Below are 23,986 nucleotides of genomic sequence, written 5' to 3'. Positions count from 1 at the left end.
TAACGAATCTTGCTGTTTTGAAAGTGCTGTTCATCTGTCAGATTGAACCAAAATAAATATAACTGTCACAGTCAGAAGCCCTGAAGAAAGCCCTTCTCTTCAGCACTCTGATTACAGCCAGAGCTGACATTCCACAGAACACAATGATTTATGCAGCAGGAAGATGACTGGCTGCTCGTCACAGGGGGATTTTCCTCTGTAAGAATTTATGTCATGGCCTTTCCTGACCCTTCACCCTGGTGATTGAAATTTAAAAGTAAAATGAATGCCTTTTCTATGAGTTATTGAGTTTTCCTGCCTTGCACATAGTATAACTTGCTACTTGGGGGAATAAAGGAGTAAGAGAGCCTGATCAGTCAAATGTCTGAATTAATGATCTCCCCAAGCATATTGCATTTAAATGGTAGATTTGAGGGTGTTTACAGCATAGATGTTTTCAATAATAAATGCAAATTTGGGGGAGCTTGTTATAGAAAGAAACTATTCAGCAAATTGGTGATGAGATTCCAGTGAAAAGAGCAACCTCATTTGGGGAATAGTGTAATATTACATTGTTCTGGTGAGCCAAAACTGGGTTTCCAAGCTCTCTCTGCTCAGTTTGACCTGGTTTCAGATAACTGAGTCACAGTAGCACAAGCTCTGACTTTACCAAAGGAGGTGGTAGAGAGGGCAAATTGTTTTACCTTGAATTTGCCAAAGCAAATCTGATTATTAGTTGAAAAAGAGGGTATCAATTATATCACAGGGCAGACAGGATCAAAAGGAGATACAAGGCAGTTCTTTATTTCCCTGAATTTTGTTTTAGAGATAATTTTTATATTTAAACCAAGATCTTTTGGAAATGTTAGTCATCTGATACAAAAGAAAGGCCACATCACAAAGTCTGAGAAAATAGATCTGTATTATACTATAATGGATAAAAAGTCAATACTCTTGGCACCAGCCTGAGTTTGGCATGTTTTGTTTTGTTCCTTCTAGCTAGAAGTTTTCCCTAAAAATGTTAGCATTGTGACAAGATAACTTAAGTACAGTGAGGCTAAAAATACAGATGTCCACATTAAGTAGCTGGTAAAGCAGCACAATTTAGAGAGAACTACATCTGATTAAAACAGAGAATCCTTTCATCTAAGATGGCTGCTTAGATGACCTTCAGCACAGCAGTACTATATATGAGTACATGCTAGAAGGATAATCTTAAAGAGTGAATTCTTAAATTTATTTCATCCTCTAAACATAATTGTGTGTTGTGCCAGAGGATTATACATAGAAGCAAGGCACTTAAAGTTTGATAATTGAGAATATATATATATATATATATAGCCATAAAGCAAAACATCATATGGCAAATATCATGAGCAAGATATGCAGAAATCTCACAGCTAGTTTACTCATGATTGCTGGAACCCAAGGAGTATATAAGTGATGACCTAAGAAATCAAGATGTATCCACAGTGTCCAACAATAATTTATTAACAGTATCCATTAGAAAGTAAGTGGCACTTGGGAGGGGATTGTGTTTGGGATACTGCTGAATTACTGTTATGGTAAGAACAAGACAACAAAAATAGCAGCTACAAAATGAAATAAATCTGAGAGAGAAAGACAAATACTGAATTATGTGTGGAATCTCAGAAAAAAAACAAATAAAACTAATAGATATAGAGAATTGATTAATGAATTGATACAATGCTCTATATTATATATATATATATATATCAGTTATTCTTCAAAAAATAGCATTTACCCCTTGTTGCTGCCCTGTCACATACCAAGCACTGTGGTACAAAGTTTGGAAATATTAGCTCATTTAATCTTTTCAACATCCTGAGGAAATAGATTATTACCCCCACTTTATGACTAAAGAAATTCTGACTTAGTTTGGAAAATCAGTTGACTGAAAGTCACACAAAGCTGAAGTACAAAGAAGTAAGGTTGGAACCTGTACCAGCCATTGAAGAATAGGGGAGGAACGGATAAAGTGACCAAGAAATAAGAAATTTGGAAGAACAATACAAGATTAGTTAAGTCTAGGTGATATTGCTAGTGAGGGTTTGGCATCTATATTGACTGCAAAATGGTACAAAATGGTACAAAATGGTAATAAATAACAGAATGTTCTTTCTGTACACTACTCACACTTTAATGAGCATGCATATCACCTGAAGGTCAACATTTCTGACAAGCTTCTGGTGATTTGATACCCCTGGCCTAAGACTTCAAATTGATTAGTAGGAGTCTAATTCTCTGGTCCCAAATGCTGGTTAAAGGACTATGCAATTCAACATATTTATAAAGTCTAACTAAATGAAAACAATCATGTCAATAAACTGAGGTTTTTATACAGCTAACCCTTTTCATTTCTTTTTTTACGTTGTTGCAATTCACTTTATGTCCAATACAATACTGTTGAGATACACTGTACAAAAATGAGATTGACTATAGACAAAAACTGACGAACCTGTGACAGTCTCTAATCTTTTGTCAAAAAAGCCAGGAACCATTGATCTAATCCAATTAGCTTTTATTTCATAGATGAGGAAACTGAGACCCAGAATAATGAAGGGATTTACCAATTAATGAAAAATGCAAACTGAGATTCTCCTGGTTCTGAAAGATACAAACTGAGGTTTTAAAGGTAGATACATCAAAGCAGACTGCAGAGAGTGTTACTTGTCAAATTGAAAAACCTAGATTTCATTTTAAAGGCAAAAAATACTGAATATTTTGATAAGGGGAATGAAAATTATGGATGATTTGGCAACAAAGTGGAGAATAAGTGTCTAAAAGCAAGGAACTCAGTGGAGAATCTAATGCCTTATTAGCTTGATCTCTAAAATAGAATCTAAATTGCATTTAATTATAAAAAACACTATGTACCCCCAAAGAAAGAAAAACTCTTGTAAATGAACAATGACAAAATGATTTCTTATTTTGGATTTTTTATATTATACCTATTTGTTTGTTTTTTTTTTTTTTTAAAGATTTATTTATTTATTTATGCAAGCAATTGGGTACAGTAGGAAGCTGGGAGGGTGAGAGAATTCACCAGGGCCAGAGTGGAGAGCAGAGCAGGCAGACTGATGAAGTACACTGCTGAGGGGAGCAGAGGATGGCAGGAGAGGTCTGTGCGCCATGTGGGACCCTCGCCCGGGGTCATCCTTTTGATGGCATTGTATTTTGTGAAGATAGGTTATAAACAACTGCTGTGATAAGAAAGCAAGTACTGTGAAAACAATGTGGAGCAAAGAAACATGGGTGGCAGTGTCCAGTCTGATGTTATCTCAAAAAAAGAGTGAATAAAAGAATGAAATAAAAATATTAGTTTTTTTCAAATGGCTACTAAGTTGTTGAACCTATTTAATAGTTAAATAGAAATTCTATTAATGCTTAATATTAATAGAAATATCTAACTATTAGCTATTTCTAAAATGGCATTAAGAACTTAGAAATGCATAAACCAGGGAAGTTTGGGAATCTCTGGATTACAGTAGTCATAGAATTATTTCACATTCAAAGCACTACTCTTCTGGCTCACTCTTTGATTCAGCATCATCTTTGACTTTGATGTTGTATGTATATGTTTTATCATCTTCTGCTATAGGTGCATTGTGATATGCCATAGATTTTGTGTGCTCCACTACTGTTTCCAATTTTTTGTTGCTGGAAAATATCCCAAAGTGTTCAACAGAAAGTTTTTAGACAATAGCTATGACTCAGATTTCTTCCTTAAGTCATCTGTTAGGAACCAACAGTTAAGAACTTTGAGTTCCAGTCATACCCCAGGAAAAATCTGTCAGACTGAGGATGCATAGGTGATTACAAATACACTACAGCTACTATCTGGCCAATAGCAATTGTATGCTGCCACTTAGTGTAAAACCCATTCCAGTATAAAATACAAATATATATATATCTGTACTAAAGAAACAATAATTTGTATTGTAACTTGATCCATGGGTCAAGGTGGCTTTGCTGGGGCTGAGGCATACAGGCTTCAGCACACCACCTACGGATGTCTCCCTCTGCCCCCGCCCAGTGAGGCCGGCTCTGGCCTTGGTTCCCTGGAACCTAGAGACCCACAAGTCTGTCCTGACCTGAGTGCAGGCCTGTCTGGGCAAGGGATGGGCCTTTTCCCTTTTATATCTGGCTGTAGAATCTAAATGGACTAATTAGGTTCAAGCTAAATGAACCAATCAGGTTTGACGTCTCCAACTGTCACTCAACCTTGAGTTAATGTACTTGGATTGAAAATGGATAACAAGCTGATTGGTGCCAAATGGTTCAATCATATGCTTAGAATTGAAAATAATCCTAACTTGAAAACAAGTTAGGCTTGTAGTGTGGGGGATCTTGAAGTGAATATAAGTCAGAACAAGAGCCAGCTTGAGTCAGTCAGCAGCCAGCCTTTGAAGAGGAAGTATTCATCAGACCATCTTCAAAGAGGAAAGATTCTGCTCCCAGCCTCTGAAGAGAAGAAAGTCATCAGCCAGCCTCCGAAGAGAGAGAAGCATTGAGAAGTTAACTTCCATGGGATCCAGTGGATGTCCGCAGACTTCTAGGCTCCCGGACCACCATAGACCTTTGCAGAGACTTAGCCACTATACCAGCTCCTGACATCACCTGCAAGGGGCATCATCTGCCTCAGCCTGGTGTTTCAAAGAGCTGTTTGCTGTTGGTGTGTGCCCACAGCTTACAAAAAGCCATCCACAGCTTCTGGTTCTCCAGTGAGCCCATCACTCTCTGGTCTGGCATCTGGCCCAGCCTTCAGACTGCTGCTGTGGGCTGCTGCAGCGTCATCTCATCTTCCAAGAGAGGCCTTTGTTTGAGACTTCCAGACACTGTGGACACTTGGGGATAAGATAGTTGAACACTTGTGGCCTTAGACACATTCTTTTCCCCCAATCTCCTATTTCTTAAATAAACCTATTGTTGTTGGGCCCTGAGTCTGAGTGTTCTTGCAATTGTGTGTTGGGTGAGAACCCACTAACTGTGACCTGTCCTCCACATTGGCACTGTCATTTGACCCTGTTTTAGCACTCTTTTAAAGTGCTATCTTGCACTGTTTCAATGTGATGCTAACCACCTCACATTGTTGTAGAGTTGAGATAATAATGTGGCAAGTGCTTTGTAAACTATAAACACTACCAATATTATTATTCTTAGGTTCTATGTCCTGAACAATGGTATTGAAAGAAACCAGAGTAAAACAAAGGGGTTACAACTTTTAAGAGGCACTAAAGTAGAATGAACAGGATTTTAAAGCTGGAACAAAAACTTACATTGTTCAACAACTCTTCACTCATGAAGACTGTCCTGAAAATGCTTGGCGAAGTGATTGCACCCACCTTAGAGCATATGAGAAATGTGAAACCTACCTGGAAATTCCTTGGTCTTCTTTGTTCTGCTCCACTCTTAGTTATGGAGCTGCAAACACAAGTTATGAATTCTTGAGTTTGATATTTTCTTTAATGGTAGAATCTAGACTCATTAATAAAATTATGATAGAAATGGAAAAAATGTTTTTATTTATAGCAAATCACTCATACATTTCATTCCTGAAAAGCGTCTATGTTGGTAAACTCACTGATTTTGGTAGAAATAAACAGACTGCAGTTACTAAATACCTTTTATTGAAACTGAATCAGTTTCCTTATCTCATAAAATAGAAATAATTATCATCTCCTTCATGGATGGTAATAAGGAAAAATTGAGATAAAACATAAATTATAGTGTTAGCTTATATTTAGTATTTAAATATAAAAAAAGACGTCTATTCTAGTTCCTTTGCTACCTCTTAAACAGCATCAAGATAGCTTCTCATAGAAATTTGTTTTTTATCCCTTATTTTATTTTCTAGATAGATATGTTAGTGTTAAAATTTAATTATAAAAAATACAATATTAGAACAACTATTTTCACAATATTCTAAGAGCATTAAAATAGGATGTATATAGCCTCCTAATTTAATAGAGGTGTGTGTGCGTGTGTGGGTGTTTGTGTGTGTATGTATTTCCACATAGCCTTTGGGGTTAGGGGAAAAGTTTTTATTGTATCACTTTTTGTTTGGGTAATGTTGGTTTACAGCAATATCTATGATGTAGGGGTATAGGTTCATACCTCATATGTATGTTACCATACCACACCCTCCATCAAGTGACCCATAGTCTTCTACCATAGTCTCTTGGGATGCCTCCATACTTTGCTCCCCTCCCACCTTGGTAACGTCAATTTACAATTAGATTTCTAGGTTTTATTTTTGTTGCTCTTTGTCAGTTCCTTTGTTTTATTTCATATTCCACATGAGTGAAATAATTCAATACTTGTCTTTTTCCTTCTGACTTACTTCACTTAGCATAATCCCTTCCAGTTCCATTCCTGTTGTCACAAATGACAGGATTTCATCTTTCATTCCCCCATAGCTGAGTTGTAGTGCATTGCATTTTATGTGTCACATATTCTTAATCCACTCATCTGTTGTTGGGCACTTAGATTGTTCCCATATCTTGGTTATTATATATAGTGCTGCAATGAACAACAGCGGGGGCATATATCCCTTCAAACTAGTATAAAAAAATTTTTTGCAAGTAGAAATATATCAGAGATGTGCTTGGTATGACAAGAGGGAAAAAAGGCTCATTTTGCCAGAGTGAAGAGGGTGGAGGGACAGTGAAAACTTCACCAGGATGTGAATACAGTTGAGTCTTGAATAAAAGAAGAGAAGTATATTAAGCAATCTATAGAGAACTAGGAGTTGATGGGTGGTGTGGGAGTGGGGTAAGGGGGAAGATAATCTCAGTAATCTCAGTATTGGGAGTTGTACTCAGGGGGGGGAGACTTTCAGGGACAGCAAGTCATTCCACTGGTCTGAAGTTACCCTGGCTGTGTGATCCATACAAGAGATGGGCCTGAAGAAGGGAGCACAGGTCAGGCAGACAGAGGAATTCACACATAAAAAGGGGGATGACATCCTGAGAATGGTGCCTTCCTGTCCCCCATCACAGTATAGAAGGAAGACTAGGAAGAGACTGTAGGGGCTGGAAGGGCCACAGTGCAGGTTTTCTATGATTCTATGCAGACGGGGTAAAGGAGGAGTCAGAGTCCTGGAGCCCTTAGTGGTTTTTCAGGCTTTTATTGGAATTTACCAGGTAGGTATGGGTCCTGGGAGGCTGGGAGACTGGCAGGCCTATCAAGTCTTCACTCTATCTGGGCTCTCCAGCCTCTCTCTCTCTCTCTCTTTCTCTCTCTCTCTCTCCTTCTGTTCTGCTTCTTTCTTGGCTTCTCGTTCTGCTTCTGCTGGCGTCCTCGTGATGCCGCCCTTATAAGCCCAGTCTTAGCCTAGGTGAATCCCATCTACCTATGCCCACACCCTATTCCAGGTGCCCGCCATCAGGCATGCATTCAGGACCGCAAGGATCCATCATCTATCCTGATGGCAGGAGGGCAGAAAAGCCTGACATTTTCTCCTTACCCTACATATACCAATCCTGGAAACAGAGATGAAGGATACAAATCAAAGCACACACTGAGAAATGTACCTGAGAAATGTCAGGACCTCTCCACTACACAGCTCAGCTTGGAGTGCCCCTGTGCAACATGAGCTGACTTCAAGGGGCAGGTATACCCTGCCCTCAGCCAGCCTGCGGCACTCTCTCACCAGTTCAATCTTCCAAATGGATTTTATGTAGGTTGTTGTCCCAGTGATATTGACCTTGCAAAGTGTCCTGAAATTAACCCGTCAGTCACTCCTTTATGTCAAGTTAAGGGAATTCCTATTAAAGTACAACAGATTTCCTAAGAGGAATGAAGCATTATTAGCCACTAATGCCCTGCCCTTAATTGCTTCACCAAATTAATTAGGTGGCTCTCCCTAATCAAAAGAGGGAAGAACAGGTAAATGTTGATAAAGTGAGGGAGTAAATTGGACCCAAGCTGGGAAGAACTGTGCTCAGCAATCAAGTCAGAAAAGGAGCGCTGAAAATACAGAAGAGTCAGGAAGCAAGGCAGGCCAGAGAGCTTTAAAGAAAAATGAGGCCAACTGGGCTCATCAGACCTGGAGCCTATATAGGAGATCCCTTTCACCATCTGGGAAAGTCCTCTGTCCTAAAGGGAGACTCTTACCTGAGACAGGAAGGTGTGGAGTAAACAATGTCATTTCTACATTTTGTGGAACCAAGCTTAGCTGAGGTTTCGCCATTTTGTATATCCTCCACCTTGGCCAAATTGGTGGGCTTGCGGGCTGCTGCGCGCAACCCTGCCATTAGAGTCTGGCGGGACACCTGGAGTCTCTCCTTACCTTCAGCCTGGTTAAAATCCCAGTCAGGTCGGGTCAAGGGAAACACTAAATCTATGCGGGCCACATTTGTGGTGGGTGTGCCATCCTCTCCAGGGACTAACTTCCTGGCGGCCGTCAGTATACCATCTCTGGCTCCATTCCCAAAAAGGGAGGAATGAGACATAGGGCGAGTTAGGGTGATTAAGCAAGTTTCAGGAACAGTACAAAAGAGGACCTCTAAGGAGTTTAGGAAGGCTTCAGAGATTAAAAACAACTAAAGAAACATCTCTTGTTTAAGCAGAGTAATTTCATTTGTGGCTGAGCATAATACCTCTTGCTGACTAAGTGTATGGTTTGGCATCTGATTTTCAGGGGTCGTGGTCTGAGATGACCCAAAAAAAAAAAAAAGTCAATGTTTTATATAAGGATGGCAATTTTTCAACTTTTGCTGGACCTATAACCCTATGAATGAACAACAAAATGACACATAATGTGGCTAAACTTAACCATAATTCTGAGACTGACTAACTGATGAAAGGCTTGGTAGCTGTGTTACTTTCTTAGCTGACTAGCCGTTTTTCAAAAAAAAAAAAAAAAATGGGGGAATGTGGAACCAAGCTTAGCTGAGGTTTCGCCATTTTGTATATCCTCCACCTTGGTATGTTAGTCCTTGTCCAGCCGCATTCCGGAGATAGTTTCAGCAGTCACAACCCTCACTCCACTTGGTGACGAAAAAGCAGACCACTCTAGCCGCCAATGAGGGCAGTCCTGTCCATAAATGGGACAGCATCTCTAACCGTCCAATCAGTTTGAAACTGTAACCGTGCGCGCCAAAATGCCTTTGTAGTAGCCAATGAGTAATTGCCAGCTTCTTTCAAAATACACGCCGCTCGCGACCCTATAAGATACCCCTGCTTCCTCTGTTCGGGGCTCTCGACCTCTGCCGTTGCATCGGTGCGTGTCGAGGGCCCGGTCTCGAGCCCGTAATAAACTCCTTTGTGCCCTTGCATCGGTTGTCTGTGTCCTTGGGGGCTGCACTGGTCGACGTGGGCACAACAATTTCATACAACTCTTGTTACAAGCTGAATAGAGTGCTGGATGCTTTCTATGCTGCTTCTCCCTCAACTTTCAGTGACGTGCTTTGAGTTAGGCTTATTGTTCCCTTGTTTCCCAGGAGGAAACATAGGCTCAGTTACTAAGTAAGTTAATTACTCACATTCATTCAACTAACTATCAAAATCAGGATTTGAGTCTAGATCCATTTGGCTCCAAAATCTTAACCACTAACTTACCTCCCTGCCCCTACCTCTCCCTCAGTCACTACCACATCTCATCTGACTGGGTTATAGTTCATATGCCCTAAAGAGAGAGTTTGACCTTTAAAAGTCATGGGGTGAATTTTCAACAGATTTCTAAAATTCTTCTTTTAAGTAATATTGGTTTTATAATATGATATATGTTTCAAGTGTGCAGCTTTATAAATCAACATCTATATATATATATATATATATATATATATATATTGCATTTTGTTTGATCCCAAAAGTCTACTTTCCATCCCCCAACATGCACCTGAATTTTACAGCCCAATTGATCACCACCCCCGTTCTGATAACAACTATTGTGTTCTTATATTATAAGAGGTTTTTTTGTTCATTGGTTTTTATTTCTTTATGTACCACACATATGTGAAATCACAAGGTGTTTATGACTTATTTTAGTGAACATATGCCTTCTAGGTCCATCCATGTTGTTATGAATACATTTGTAAATGTTGAAACCCCATTCCAGCTCTTATTTTCACCTAGTCCAGGCGCCTTTTACCACAGCCAGGAGCTATACTTGGGATTATAAATAGACTCATTATCCTGGCAGTCTGAGCACTATCAGAAACTTTTACATCCCAGGTCCTCCCTGCTTGTGCAAGGGTTTAAGATGCAACCTATGAAGCTATCCACAGCCACTGCAGCACGAGTTCGATTGCGCAGCAGGCCTCTCCTGTCTCACCCACTGCTGCCCTCAGCAGTGTATTTCAGTCGATCTGCCTGCTCTGTTCCCCACTCTGTCTCTGGTGAATCCTCTCAGCCCCCACACCTCTGGCCTGTTCCCCAGTTCTTGCATGCATAAATAATCTTTTTTTTTTTTAAAGAAACTTCTACATCCCAGGGAAGACTTACAGCCATCAGTGATAGAGTTGCAATTACAACCCAGATATGCCTGCAAATGCACAGCTGTTCTTTGACTCTTCCACATGCTGATGCAGAGCAGAACTTGAATGGTGGGTTATAAAGGTGGAGAAGAGTGAAAACTAGGCAAAGGCAACAACATAGGCAAAGGCATGTAGGCAAAAAGTGGAAAACATTCCTTGAAGAACAGTGGGGGGGTTAGGGTACTTCTGGGAGAAGACAAGAGGCAGAACATGAGACCAGAAAGAATCTTGGGTTATATTGGAAAGATGACAGATAACCTAGGAAGTAGCCAGAAGAGGGGAGTGCCAGTCAATGAGACGAAGCAAGCATCTAAAAAATATGGGGAAAACAAAGCCTAGGATGGAGATAACTGGCTATTACTAAGCTGAACTGAAGTATCACAGAGGGATTACTAGAAACCAAGATCTGTTTACAAACAGTTAAAAGCTAAATGCAAGAGTTTACCTGATAGCTTACATAGAGATCCTTATCTCCGATTGTGTTACAACATCATGGCTGAGGATCAAAATCAAGATCTGATAATTGAGGTTGCTGAATTCCAGTGATATTTACGTGTTCAGCCAATGCAATTCACTAAGGTAAGTACTGATGTTGGAAAAACCTGGGATCCTTAAAAATGAAATGGAGATAAAACAGAGTTTCACATCTGTAGGACCCCCTGAAATCTGTGAGCTACGAGATATGGCCCATCTCTTTAGAGGAAGAGTTAGCAAATCCAAAAAGGAAGATTCTGTCAAATTCTTTCCCATATAAAGCAAAAAATTGCCCCCTCTGGAGTTAATTTCACTTGCATTCCTGGCTGCCAGGTAAATTATTAGAGTTAAATCCCCATATAACCTGACTGGGACAAACTGGACCTGAGAAGGAGCTGCAAGAACTAGCCTACGTATGTACATACATGAACTCAGAGATTGCCTTTGGGATTGAAATTTGATGGTGCCTTATCAAAGGGTCAGAACACAAAAATGAATAAGCAAAAATTAAGCAGCAGCTGATACTTTCTCAGGAAGTGGAATTTACCACCCTAGCGAAGACATGAGGGGATGGGACAAAGTTTTAGTTAAGGTGACTCCTAGAAACCTGGAAAAATGATATTCCTTCATAGACAGACCGGATATGCCTGAGTTGCCTACAGATGGTAGAGGAGGGAATAAAAAATGTTGAAGGATATTGAAATGGATATATTGTTGAGACCAGAAGACATAGTACGGATACTATAACCCATGGAGAGACCTAGAGTATACACCATTCATTAAGGCCATCAGAAACATGAGAAAGCACCAGCAGAACTCAAAGTTTCAGGGGTGTCCTTCCTCTGCATGTCAAGAATGATGGTAAGAGAGGTCATCACATAACTGGACTCATATAGGATGTGAAGTAATAGAGGTCAAGCAGTGGCACCCAACCACTAAAAAAGCAGCAGGTCACAATGATCATAGAGACCAGCAAGGATGGCAGGGCAACAGAGGATGCTGCCCCAAAGAGTTGTGGAGAAAATTAATAAAACATGGCATAGTGTGGCAAAACACTTAGAAGCAGCAATCAAACCAGAGGGTATAAGTAAGTGGCATGAGCCAGTAGCCTAACCTTCTACACAGTTGCATGAGAACTCCTGATTCAGGTCATATCTATGACTGTGCGTGAAACCCCATGTTACCAGCTATAGGAGGGGAAAAAGTTTGTTTGCATACAGATGCCTGAGTATGTAGATTAAAGTGGTGGCAACTGTATATAGTCCCTTTGAGGAGTTTTCCTGAAACACAGTGGAGAGAAAAAATTTTCCCAATAAATGAGCGGTATGTCTCATCATTAACTCTATGTGCAAGAACAAGTGACCCAAGGCAAAAATACACATAGATTCCTGAACAATGACCACTGGCCTAACTAGATTGTCAGGGGCATAGAAGGAAAAGCACTGGAAGATCAAAGATAAGTTCTGGGATAAATGACAAAGGATAGCGTATGATAATGGCTACAAAGTGTGAAGATTTTTATTTCACACACTAATGCTTTACTATAGTAAAGCATACACTATGGAAGACACAGTGAACAATTGCATTGGAAATTAGTTTTTATCACTGCCACCATAGTAATATGACATATCTGTCATAATCTGAGTGGCCTGGTGGCAGAGATGGAGGCAACGCATGAATCTAAGAGGATGTGCTCCCACTTACTAAAACTGATCTAGTTCTCCTACCTCTGTTGTCTAATTTGTGAGCAACAGAGACCAATCAATGTTGATCTTTGGGTGGTATTAGTCTTTATGGCAGCTTGTTGATGGCAATTTCACTGAGCCTCTTCCACTCTATAATGATCACTGGTTCATCCTCACATGGACAGATATTTATTCCTGATATGAATTTGTCTTTACTCTGTATAGATCTAGCTTCATTATTGGGGGGCTTATGAAATGCTGATCCACAGGCTGAAATTCCATATAGCATAGTATTCTATCAGGGATGACCCCTTTTCTTTTTTTTTTTTTAAGATTTTTTTTTAAAGATTTATTTATTTATTTATTTATTTATTTATTTAGACAAGCACTGGGTACAGTCAGAAGGGCGGGAGGGTGAGAGAATTCACCAGAGCCAGAGCGGGGAGCAGAGCAGGCAGAAGGACCAAAGTATGCTGCTGAGGGGAGCAGCAGGTGGCAGGAGAGGTCTGCGCGCCATGTGGGACCCTCGCCCTGCTGCCAGGGATTGAACCGGCATTGCAGAGGCTACGGGCAGCTTCGCAGCCCAGCGCTCAACTGCTGTGCCACCAGGGGAGGCCCAGATGACCCCTTTTCTACAGAAAGTTTCTGTTTCATTACCTACTGCACCAGTCGTGATCAGCTAACCTCATAAGGTAGTGAAACAATCTACTAAAGGCACATCTGAAGTACAATCCTTAGATACAGTACTCCGAAAATATGGGTGTCACCAGAAACCTCTAAATGGCTTCAATAGGAAGAATACATTAATCTTGAAACCAAGGAATAGAAATAGAAATGGTCTTACTTGTTATCACCTTCAGTTACCCACTGGGAAACACTGTGCTTCTCATTCCTCCGACTCTGGAGTCTGCTGGGTTCAGGTTCCTGTTCCCCAAAGGAGTACACTCCCGTGAGGAAACATTGCAACAGTCCCAGTGAATTACAAGCTATCACTACTGCCAGATCATATATGAACTCCTTGCATCTAAGGACTAAAGGCAAAATGAAGTTGCCATCTTGGCAGAGATAATTTACTCCAACCAGGAGCTGGGGCTGCTTTCATAAAATGACAGGAAAGACGATATATGAAATAAAGAGGGTTCACATGGGTGCTCCTTAGTATCATCTTGAGCAACTGTAATTGTGAATGGGCATGTATAACAACCCTGATCTGAGAAGGGTATGATTCAAAGAAATTAGACATCTCAGAGATGAGATTGGGGTTATGCTACTAGGTATACCAACAAGACCAGTCGAAGCAATAGCTGAGGATGAGAAGTTAGAATAGGAGCAGGGAGAGGATGATTGTCATTGAGGCTCTGAGATTAACTATAGCAACAGTGACTGTAGTTTCTCCCACCCATCTCCCTCTTCTAATGTCCCTTTCTCCATGAGGACCATGTAGAACACACACAGAAATGAATCTACGTAGCACATGCTATGGATTTTGGAAATCAGGGGGATGTGGTTTCCAACTCTCCAACCTGTAGTAAGAAACACAGTTGACTAATAACATCTACCTCTACACCTCGGGGAGCATAAGACTCACTTCCAACACTATTCGTAATCACTGACTGAGCACAGCAGAGGTAATAGTGCTAGCCCACTCTGCTCAACATAAGATTCCTCTAACAGGAAATTCATTCAGTGATATCCCATCAAGAGCATCTGAGATTTTCTTAGAGCTGCCCTGCAGCATGTGTTCCTTACAGTTATTAAACATACAGTATGATTTAAGAGATTTCCCTGCCTACTCTACCCCTTCATCCTGCACTGACATTTCCCTTAATAAATCTCTTGCACATTTAATTCCATCTGGGCAACTGTTTCTCAGAAGTCCCACTATACCCACTATACTTTATGTTCCATGAACCCTGGGATCATATCTACCTTGTTTGCTACTCTATCCCAGTGCACATAGCATCTTTCCAAGTAATAGAATTAATCCATGAACTCATTAATATAAACAGCATCAATAACATATGAGAAGTGGAAACCAGATTGAATGAAAACAGAGACGAGTCCAGGACACCCAGGATTACTTGCAATGAAAGAGAAAAAAAAATTGGGGATTGAATGTGACTAGAGAAGAAAGCAGGATTGATATGAGCCCTTTTGGGATTGGAGAGAATCGGTAACATTTATAAGATGAGAAGTATTTGAAAAGGGAAAAATTGACGGTACACTGGAAATGGGATAAAATTAAAGAAATGAGGAACAGAGCTTGGTTGGAAGTGGGGGAAGTCAGAAGTTGGGTACCTGACTAGGAGTCTCTATTTTTCTAGTGCTATGGAGGGAAAGATAATCTGGAGAGAGAGTGAGAGGGAGAGAGAGAGAGAGAGGAAATGAGTGAAATTATCCTCCAGTGGTGAATGGACATAGGAAAACTTCTGAGGCTAGAACTGCACATCTGTAATTCCAGCCATGTAATATTCTTCAGCATCCTTGAAGGGCCTCTGCACTGAACTGGAGAAATTAGATAACTATGATAATACAGAGTGGGGGAATAGCAGGGCCTAAATGGAAATCTGGTGAGGAAGAACAGTGAACCAGAAAGGTGGGTTGGTAATTTCTTTTAAACAATAATTTCTCAAGATCCAGGTGGTTTTCAGGAAGGACGAATACTTTCAGTAGAAGAAATAAGCTGACAATCTTTATTCCTACATCTTATCTAATAATACCACATGACAGCATTTTCTGCCTACAGATGAGTCTGAGAGACTCAAGAAGTTTAACAAGCATATAAAATTTCTTCAATTTTTGTGTATTAGCAATGGAATATTGTTCAGTTATAAAAAAATGAAACCTTGCCATTTTTTGACAAGAAAGATGGAACTCAAAGGAATTATGGTTAATCATGTAAGTCAGATGTGAAACACAAATGCCTTACAATTTCACTTATATGTGGAAGATAAAGAAACAAAGCAAATGACCAAACCAAACAAAAACTTTCTTACAGTCTGGTGACAGAATGGTCATTACCAAAAGGGAAGAATTAGGGGAAGCTGGTGATGGATGGTAACTACACCTTTGGTGGGTGATGTGGTGAAGAAGGTGAGATATTGTATTCCTGAAACTTTTACAGTGTTGTAAATTTATGATAGCTAATTAACATAACTAAAATTTTTCTGATTAAAATGCATACAATAGACACCAGATGGCTTCAAAAACAAGTTTTACAAAATTTTCAAATATGAAATATCTATCCTCCTCAGACTATTTAAAAAAAATGAGGAAGAAGGAATACTTACAAACACATTTTATGAAGCCAGTATTACAGAAACACCAAAATCAAACAAAACAACACAAAAAGAGAAAATTATTTATCAATTTCTATAATGAACACAGATACAAAAATCTTACCAATCCAAATCCAACACTATCATGTCATGATAAAGTGGGATTAATACCAGGAACACAAAGATGATTCAACAGCCATAAATGCATCAGGGTAATTCACTACATCAACAACAATGAAAGTAAAAACCATAAAAGCATATCAAAAGATGCTAAGAAAACATTTAATAAGATACAGCCTCAATTAATGATGAAAACTTGAGAAACTGAGGATAAATGGAACATATCTTAATATAATAAAAGCCATATATGACAAATCGACAGCTAGTATCATTCCTAATGGTGAAAAAAAATGAAAGCCTTTCTGCTAAGATCTGGTATAAGACAAGGATGTTCACTCTTACCTCTACTATTCAACATAGTACTAGAAATCCTTGCTAGAGAAATTAGGCAAGAGAAAAGGAGTCTAAATTGGGAAAGAAGTAAAACTATCATTATTTTCAGATGATAATAAAATACACAGAACTCTAAAGACACAGAACTCTAAAGACACTGTGGAAAAACTAATTAAAATAATAAATCAGTTCAGCAAAGTGTCAAAATACAAAATAACACAGAAAAATCAGTTACCTTCTTATACACAAACAGTATGCTGGAAGAAGAAATTAAGAAAGCTACCCATTTATAATCTCACACACAAAAATTCAATACCTGGGTATAACCCTAACAAGGGAGGTGAATGATCTATACAAGGAAAACTATAAAACATTGTTAAAATAAATAGAAAATACAAAGAAATGTAAAGATATTTCCTGCTTATGGGATGGGGAAAAAATCAACATTTTCAAAATGATTATCCTAATAAATGCTGAGGAAATTGGACTGCCACATGCAAAATAATTAGACTAGAACACTATTTCATACCATTCACAAAAGTCAACTTAAAATGGATATGAGACATCAATGTAAGACCTAAAACCATAAATTACATAGAAGAAAACGTAAGCAAAACACTCCACAACAAACTTCTCAATCATCTTTGCAGGCTCACCTCCAGCAGCAAGGAAAAAAAAAAAAAAAACTGGGATGCTATTAATCTAAAAATCTTCTGTACCACAAAAGAGGCAGTAACCAAAATGAAGAGACATCTTACTGAATGATAGAAAATATTTGCACAACATTCTCTGACAAAGAACTGATATTGACTATCTACAAAGAGCTCATAAAAGTCAACAAAAATACGGCCTCCTGGTGGTACAGGCAGCTGTCCGCAGCCTCTGCAGTGCTGGTTCGATCCCCGCTGGCCACGGAGACACCCACATGGCGTGGCAGACCTTGCCTGTCTCTCCCGCCACTGCCCTCAGCAGTATATTTCAGTCAATCTGCCTGTTCTGTTCCCCACTCTGTCTCTGGTGAATCCTCTCACCCTCCTGTACATCTGGCCTCTACCCCGGTTCTTATATAAATGAATAAATCTTTAAAAAAAAGTCAACAAAAATAAAACAAAGAACCCTATCAAAAAATGGGCAGAAGGGATAAATAGGCTCTTCTCCAAAGAAAACACAGATGACCAACAGGCACTTGATGTTCCTTATCACTTCTCGTCAGGGAAATACAAATCATAACCACAATGAGATACAACTCACACCTGTGAGAATGGTCCATGTCAAAATGACCAGAAACAAGAAGTGCTGGCAAGGATGTGGAGAAAAATGAACCCTCCTCTACTGTTGATGGGAATGCAGTGATCCATTCTCTATGGAAAGCAGTATGGTGTTGCCTCAAATGACTACAAAAGGATTTGCCATAAAACTCAGCAATTCCACTCCCAGATATTTACTTGAAGAAGACAGAAACACCAAATTGAAAGGAAACTTGTATTCCTATGTTTATTGCAGCACTGCTTGCAATAGCCAACTATGGAAACAACCTGAGCACCCCAGAACAAATGAGTGGATCCAGAAGATGTGCTATATATACACAATGGAGTTGTAAAGTAAATGATTGTCAGGTTTTTCTGCTCCCCCGCCATTAGGATTAATGATGGAAGCCTGCGGTCCTGAATGCATTCCTGATGGAGGGCACCTGGAGTGAGGTGCGGGCCTATGTAAGTGGGTACACCTGGGCTGAGAGACTGGCTGTGTCACGGGACACCAGCAGAAGAGAACCAGCAGGAGAGAAAGAGAAGCAGAAGCGAGAGAGCAAGACCATGAGAGAACACCGGAGAGCCTAGGAAGAGTGAAGATTCACCAGGGGCTGGGTGACGTGCCAGCCTCCCAGCTCCCCAGCACCCTTGCCTGCCATGTACCTGGTGAACACGCAAAAAAAGCCTGAAAATCCACCAAGAGCTCCAGGACTCCTCTCCTTTACCCATCTGCATAGGATCATAGAGATCCTGCTCTATGCCATCCTGCCTCTACAGACACACAGCACTTGAAAAAGATGAACTCATGTCATTCATGGCAATTTGGATGGAGCTGGAAGGGATTATGCTAAGTGAAATAAGTCAGAGAAAAAAAGAAAACTATCAAATGGTTTCAACTATCCATGGAACATAGAACACAGGGTCAGGAAAAATACAAAACTTGCAAGCTTAGATTTGAGGCAAATAACAAGGGAGGGAGAGGGATCAAAAGAGGGTAGGGAAGAGCACAAAGGATCATGGTGCTGGCTCACCGGTGCTGTGGTGGGGACTACGCCTGAAGGGAGAGCAATGACGTAAGAAAATATTCATAAAAGAGGGATTATACTAAGTGATATGTCAGAAGGACCAAGATGAATACCAGTGGTGTCATTTATATGTTGACTATAGAGAAAGCAAACAAATGGTCAGACTAAGACAAACCTTAAATCAAACCCTGGAAAGCTGATCACAGATCTGATACATCCCTGTGGGAAATGGGGGAGAGACAGGGGAAAGCAATGTTGGGGGTGTGGAGGGTAAGTAGAATTAATGAGGCTTTTTGCACCACTAACCCTCTGTAGCTAGCATCTGTGGTCTTGAGCATGTTAATGACAGTGCTTGAGAGCGTGGGTGAGGGTCTCATGTGCCTGATTGTGGACTCCTGGAGGATAGTGTGGCCAGCATAAGTTGGCACACCTGATCCTGGAGGCCAGGGATATGAGGGCAGCATCACTCAGAGATAAACAGCTATAGGAGGATAGCTATGAGAGGACAAATGACTAAAAAGAGGTGAGAACACCAGAGAGAGCCAGGAGAAAGAGGAAAGATTTGTGGTGAGCTGGGAGGATGGTCTCCTGCATGCCTTCCCTCCCCCTGCCTGGCCCATGCCTGCCCCCTTGAGTACCACTCTTCCTGCCTGGTGTGCCTGTGTACCTCATTCACTGAAAGGGCATTAAAACCTGAGAAATCCACCAAGGATTCCAGGACTCTCTGTAAGGTAAGGTAAAAGGTATCAGGCTTTTCTGCCCTCCCACCATTAGGATAGATGACGGAACCCTGCGGTCCTGAATGCACGCCTGATGGCGGGCACCTGGAGTAGGGTGTGGGCATAGGTAGATGGGATTCGACTGGGCTTTTAAGGGTGGTGTCACGGGGACGCCAGCAGAAGCCAAAAGAGAAGCAAGAGAAGCAGAAGCCGAGAGAAGGCCGGACAGCCCAGAGTGAAGACCTACTGGGGGCTGGGAGGCCTGCCAGCCTATCGGCCCCCCAGCGCCCCTGCCTGCCATGTACCTGGTAATCCCAATAAAAACCTGCAAAACCACTGAGGACTCTGACTCCTCTTTTACCAGGTCTGCTGGATCATAGAAAGCCTGCACTGTGGTCCATTCCTGCCCTTACACTCTCCTTTATCCATCTGCCTGAAACCATAGTGAAACTTGCCTGTGGATTCTGGCACAAGGGGGTGGGACAATGGTCTGTGGGGGAAATTATGTGTGTGTTTTGGTGGTGGGGGAAGTACAGTGAATACAGCTAAGGGAGACATTCTATACTGTTAAAAATAATAATAAGGATGAAAGAAAATGTACGTCATTTTAAAAAATGAACTTAAAAATATTTCATTATAAATTATTTTATTAAACTTCAATTCTTTGTGTATCAAAAACTCATGATTTAGAATTGGTAGAGAAGATGCTTGAATATCTTCTCGATATTATTTTATACTTACTTTGACTTTTTAATTTAGTTTTTATGAGATAATGTTGGTTTACACAGTTGTTCATATTTTAGAAGTCTAGGATACGCTCCCCTTTCTGATGAAGTTACCATAGAGCTCCCATCACCAAAGTACCCATAGTCCACCCCATAGTCCACTGGGCTCCTTCCCCACTTTGTCCTCACCTCTTCCCCTTCCCATACCCATCTGAATAACTCAGTTCTACTGTCTGCTTTCAAAGTCTAGTTTTTGATTTTGAATTTATCTGACCCTTTGTTTTCTTTCTCTATATTCCACATATAAGTGACTCCATCCAGTATTTGTCTTTCTCCTTCTGACTTATTTCTCTTAGCATAATCCCTTCTGGCTCCATCCAAGTTGCCATGAATGGCATGAGTTCACCTTTTCCAAGTGCTGTGTAGTACTCCATTGTGTATATATAGCACATCTTCTGGATCCACTCATTTGTTCTGGGGTGCTCAGGTTGCTTCCATAGTTGGCTATTGCAAGCAGTGCTGCAATAAACATAGGAATACAAGTTTCCTTTCAATTTGGTGTTTCTGTCTTCTTCAAGTAAATATCTGGGGGTGGAATTGCTGAGTTTTATGGCAAATCCTTTTGTAGTCATTTGAGGCAACTCCATTCTGCTTTCCAAAGAGAATGGATCACTGCATTCCCAACAACAGTAGAGGAGGGTTCATTTTTCTCCACATCCTTGCCAGCACTTCTTGTTTCTGGTCATTTTGACATGGACCATTCTCACAGGTGTGAGTTGTATCTCATTGTGGTTATGATTTGTACTTCCCTGATGAGAAGTGATAAGGAACATCAAGTGCCTGTTGGTCATCTGTGTTTTCTTTGGAGAAGTGCCTATTTAGCTCTTCTCCCCATTTTTTGATTGGGCTATTTATTTTGTTTTTGTTGAGTTATATGAATTCTTTGTAGATTTTGATATTTGTCCCTTTTCAGATGTTTGGTGTGTCAATATTTTCTCCCACTTAGTTGGGTTTCTTTTTGCCTTAGTTGTGATTTCTTCCACTATGAAAAGCCTTTTTAGTTGGATGTAGTCCCAGTTATTTATGTTCTCTATTGTTGTCCTTGCTACTGGAGACCTATCAGCAAAGATCTCACTGAAGTTTATGTCGTGAAGTCTTTTGCCTGTTTTCTTCTGTGCATTTTATGGTTTCAGGTCTTATAGCCAAGTCTTTTTCCACTTAGAGTTGATTTGTGTGTTGTAATTGATTTTAGTAATATGTGTTTATTCCTAGGGATATTCAAGAAGGGACTTACATGTTTATAATCCTATCTCATTAAATAAATTAATAATATTGCCTTGACTTCTGAAGAACTGATGAGGAATCGTTTAGCTTGTATTCCATTTTTTTCCCGCTTTTAACAAATTTCAAGGCTATTTGATATGTAAATAAAAAATGATTTTTTATCAAGCAGGTTAAGACAGTTTTGTAAATGAGCATGCCAGTCTTTGCTTTGTATCAGATGAGATGGCATTTCTTTATGGTTTGGCTGGCATGTGTGTGGATTTCAAATTTCTTAATCTGCACTTATTAAGTGAATTTGCAATTTTGACCATTGTTCTCATTAATGTTAACTATAACACACCACAGATGTTAGCTGGGTCAAGAAGGTTTTTCTTAAAGGGAGCGGAGATAATCACCCCAGCGATATTTAAGGTGGGCTCTGACAAGAATTTTAAGAAGTTTTGCAAATGAGATAGTGCCTGGAAAATTATTCTCTCCTTATGAGGCCCCTCATCCATTATCTGATAAAGATAATTTGAGTCAAGTAAAGGGTGAAGTTCAAAATGAAAGCAATGAAAGATTTATTCTCAAATCTGTGATGACTATGTCCCCATAAGCATTCCAGTGAATTTAGATTTATGGACATCAGTGACTCTGCAACATGTCTTAAAATTATAGTGACTCCCTGTGGTGTCATCTTTGACAGCTGGCCCTGCACAAATGTGAGACTGGACTATTAACCACACAATATCATAGATGAATATGAGAAGTGTGGTTCAGGCCATAATTCATTTTTATTTTTTAAGACATTAACTAGAAGAAATGTGAAAAGATTCATTATATACACAAGAGGAAACAGAATTGCTATCCTGATATTTGTCCTATTGGAGCTGAAAGAAATAGTTTCACCAAATTATCTGTAATGAGTAAGCACTTCTTTGACAGGGAATTTTATTACAATAATATTTTTTTAAATCCAAGATGAATAAAATATTCAAAAATTGTGTGAATTGTTTCAAAAAATAATTCAATAGAAATGCCAGAATTTGTGCTCCTTTTTGATTCTGATTCAATATAGTAAGATCCTTGTTTATTTTAAGAAATATCCAATTTATGGTGTTTCCATTTATCTTGTGAGTAGTTCAGAGATTAGGATATGACATGTTACTGAAAAACTATCCTCATAGAGCTTTATTGGCCAGCTCATTCCACAATAGGAGGTTTAGGTACCTAAGCCTTTAGATACATAATGGTGCTAGGTTGGCCATTCCCTAAGTGAGAATGACAGTCCAGAGCTAATTTAGGCTCTACCACCACCACCACCACCAGAATTCTCAAGAGACTGTGGCATTTGAGAAGTAATAAACTCAGATATTTTTCCTAATTCTTAGTTGCAAAGCAGGAAATCCATTGAAGTGAAAAATAAAGATTGCCACTTCCACATGTACACCATTCTCTCTGGCACTGATCTCTTCATATCTCAGCACTTCTGACACCTTCGCCATCTCCTTTCCAGGAAAACTGAACCTCTTGCCCAGGAAAAAATCCCAGAAGCCTACCCAAGGTCAGGAATTGTATCATTTGTCCATGGGTCTCAGTACACAGTATTTCAAAAAGGGATCAGAAACAGAACACAAATCAGCTTAGTCTAGAAGGGCCTGGTGGAGAGAGATAATTGGGATTTGGGGTAATATGAACAAAAAATTGAGAGCAAGAAAGCTCTAGGAAGTGGATAGAAAATGAAAAATGGATGAATTTCCAAGCCAAAAAGATAATTTGAAGCAACCCAGTAATCATGGGTAGACACGAGGAAAAAGGAGAATATAATTGAGAAACAAATCTTTTTTCTTTCTTATAACCTCTTGTGGTGGTTTTTAAAACATGTCCTTAAATTCTTTGCTACTTCTTACATCAAATGGTGAAGTCTATGGAGGTGCCCCTTTGAACCTCAATGAATCTTTGTGACTATCTATAAAATATTGTAGCGGAGACAGTCACTTTCAAGGCTAGATCAGAAACTCATAAAACCTCTGCTGTTATGTCTTAGGATGTTCCCTCTGGTCACTGTAGGAGACTTGGCCACCTTGGAAGAATCATGCTACTCTAAGGCTGCATTGAAACCACATGGAGAGATCACAGAGAGTGAGAAAGAGACCCGAAGAACCCACGCTATTCGAGTCCCCGTTGTTGGAGTATTTCCAATCCAGGCATCAGTTATGTGAGTGAAAAGCCTTCATTATGACCTTGGGTAAGACACCATTCACTACATCCACAAGAGATCCCAAGTAAAAACTGCCTAGCTAGACCTGTCAATCTCCATATTTGAATGCAAAGTGAAGTACTGCTGTTGTTTTGAGTCAGTTTGGTATGGTTTGTTATCTAGCAAGCGAAAATTATAAAATGTTTTTACTTTTCCTTTCTCAAAGGGGCAGGTATCCTGGAGGTCCAGAACATTTTTTTGTCCAGAGGATGATTAAGAAGTTTTTGTTTTCCTAGAAATAAACCATAAAAAGGCAAGGAACCCTCCTACCTCATGAAGATTGAAACCCACACTACTGGAAGACCACTGGACTAATGAGGAGACCAAAGAAGAAATTAAAAAATACTTTGAGTTGAACGACAAGGAGGACACC

General features: G+C 39.9%; 1 pseudogene; it reads left to right on the top strand.

Moving 5' to 3' along the window:
• LOC119260383 (insulin-degrading enzyme-like) overlaps window positions 1-23,986 on the top strand; it is a 123,365-nt pseudogene that overhangs the window by 72,036 nt on the left and 27,343 nt on the right.

This window comes from Talpa occidentalis, unplaced genomic scaffold (assembly GCF_014898055.3).
Source record: "Talpa occidentalis isolate TD23 unplaced genomic scaffold, MPIMG_talOcc4v2.1 talOcc4.6, whole genome shotgun sequence".
In the NCBI taxonomy this organism is placed as follows: Eukaryota; Metazoa; Chordata; class Mammalia; order Eulipotyphla; family Talpidae; genus Talpa; species Talpa occidentalis.
This window is presented reverse-complemented; position numbering and strand designations above follow the sequence as displayed.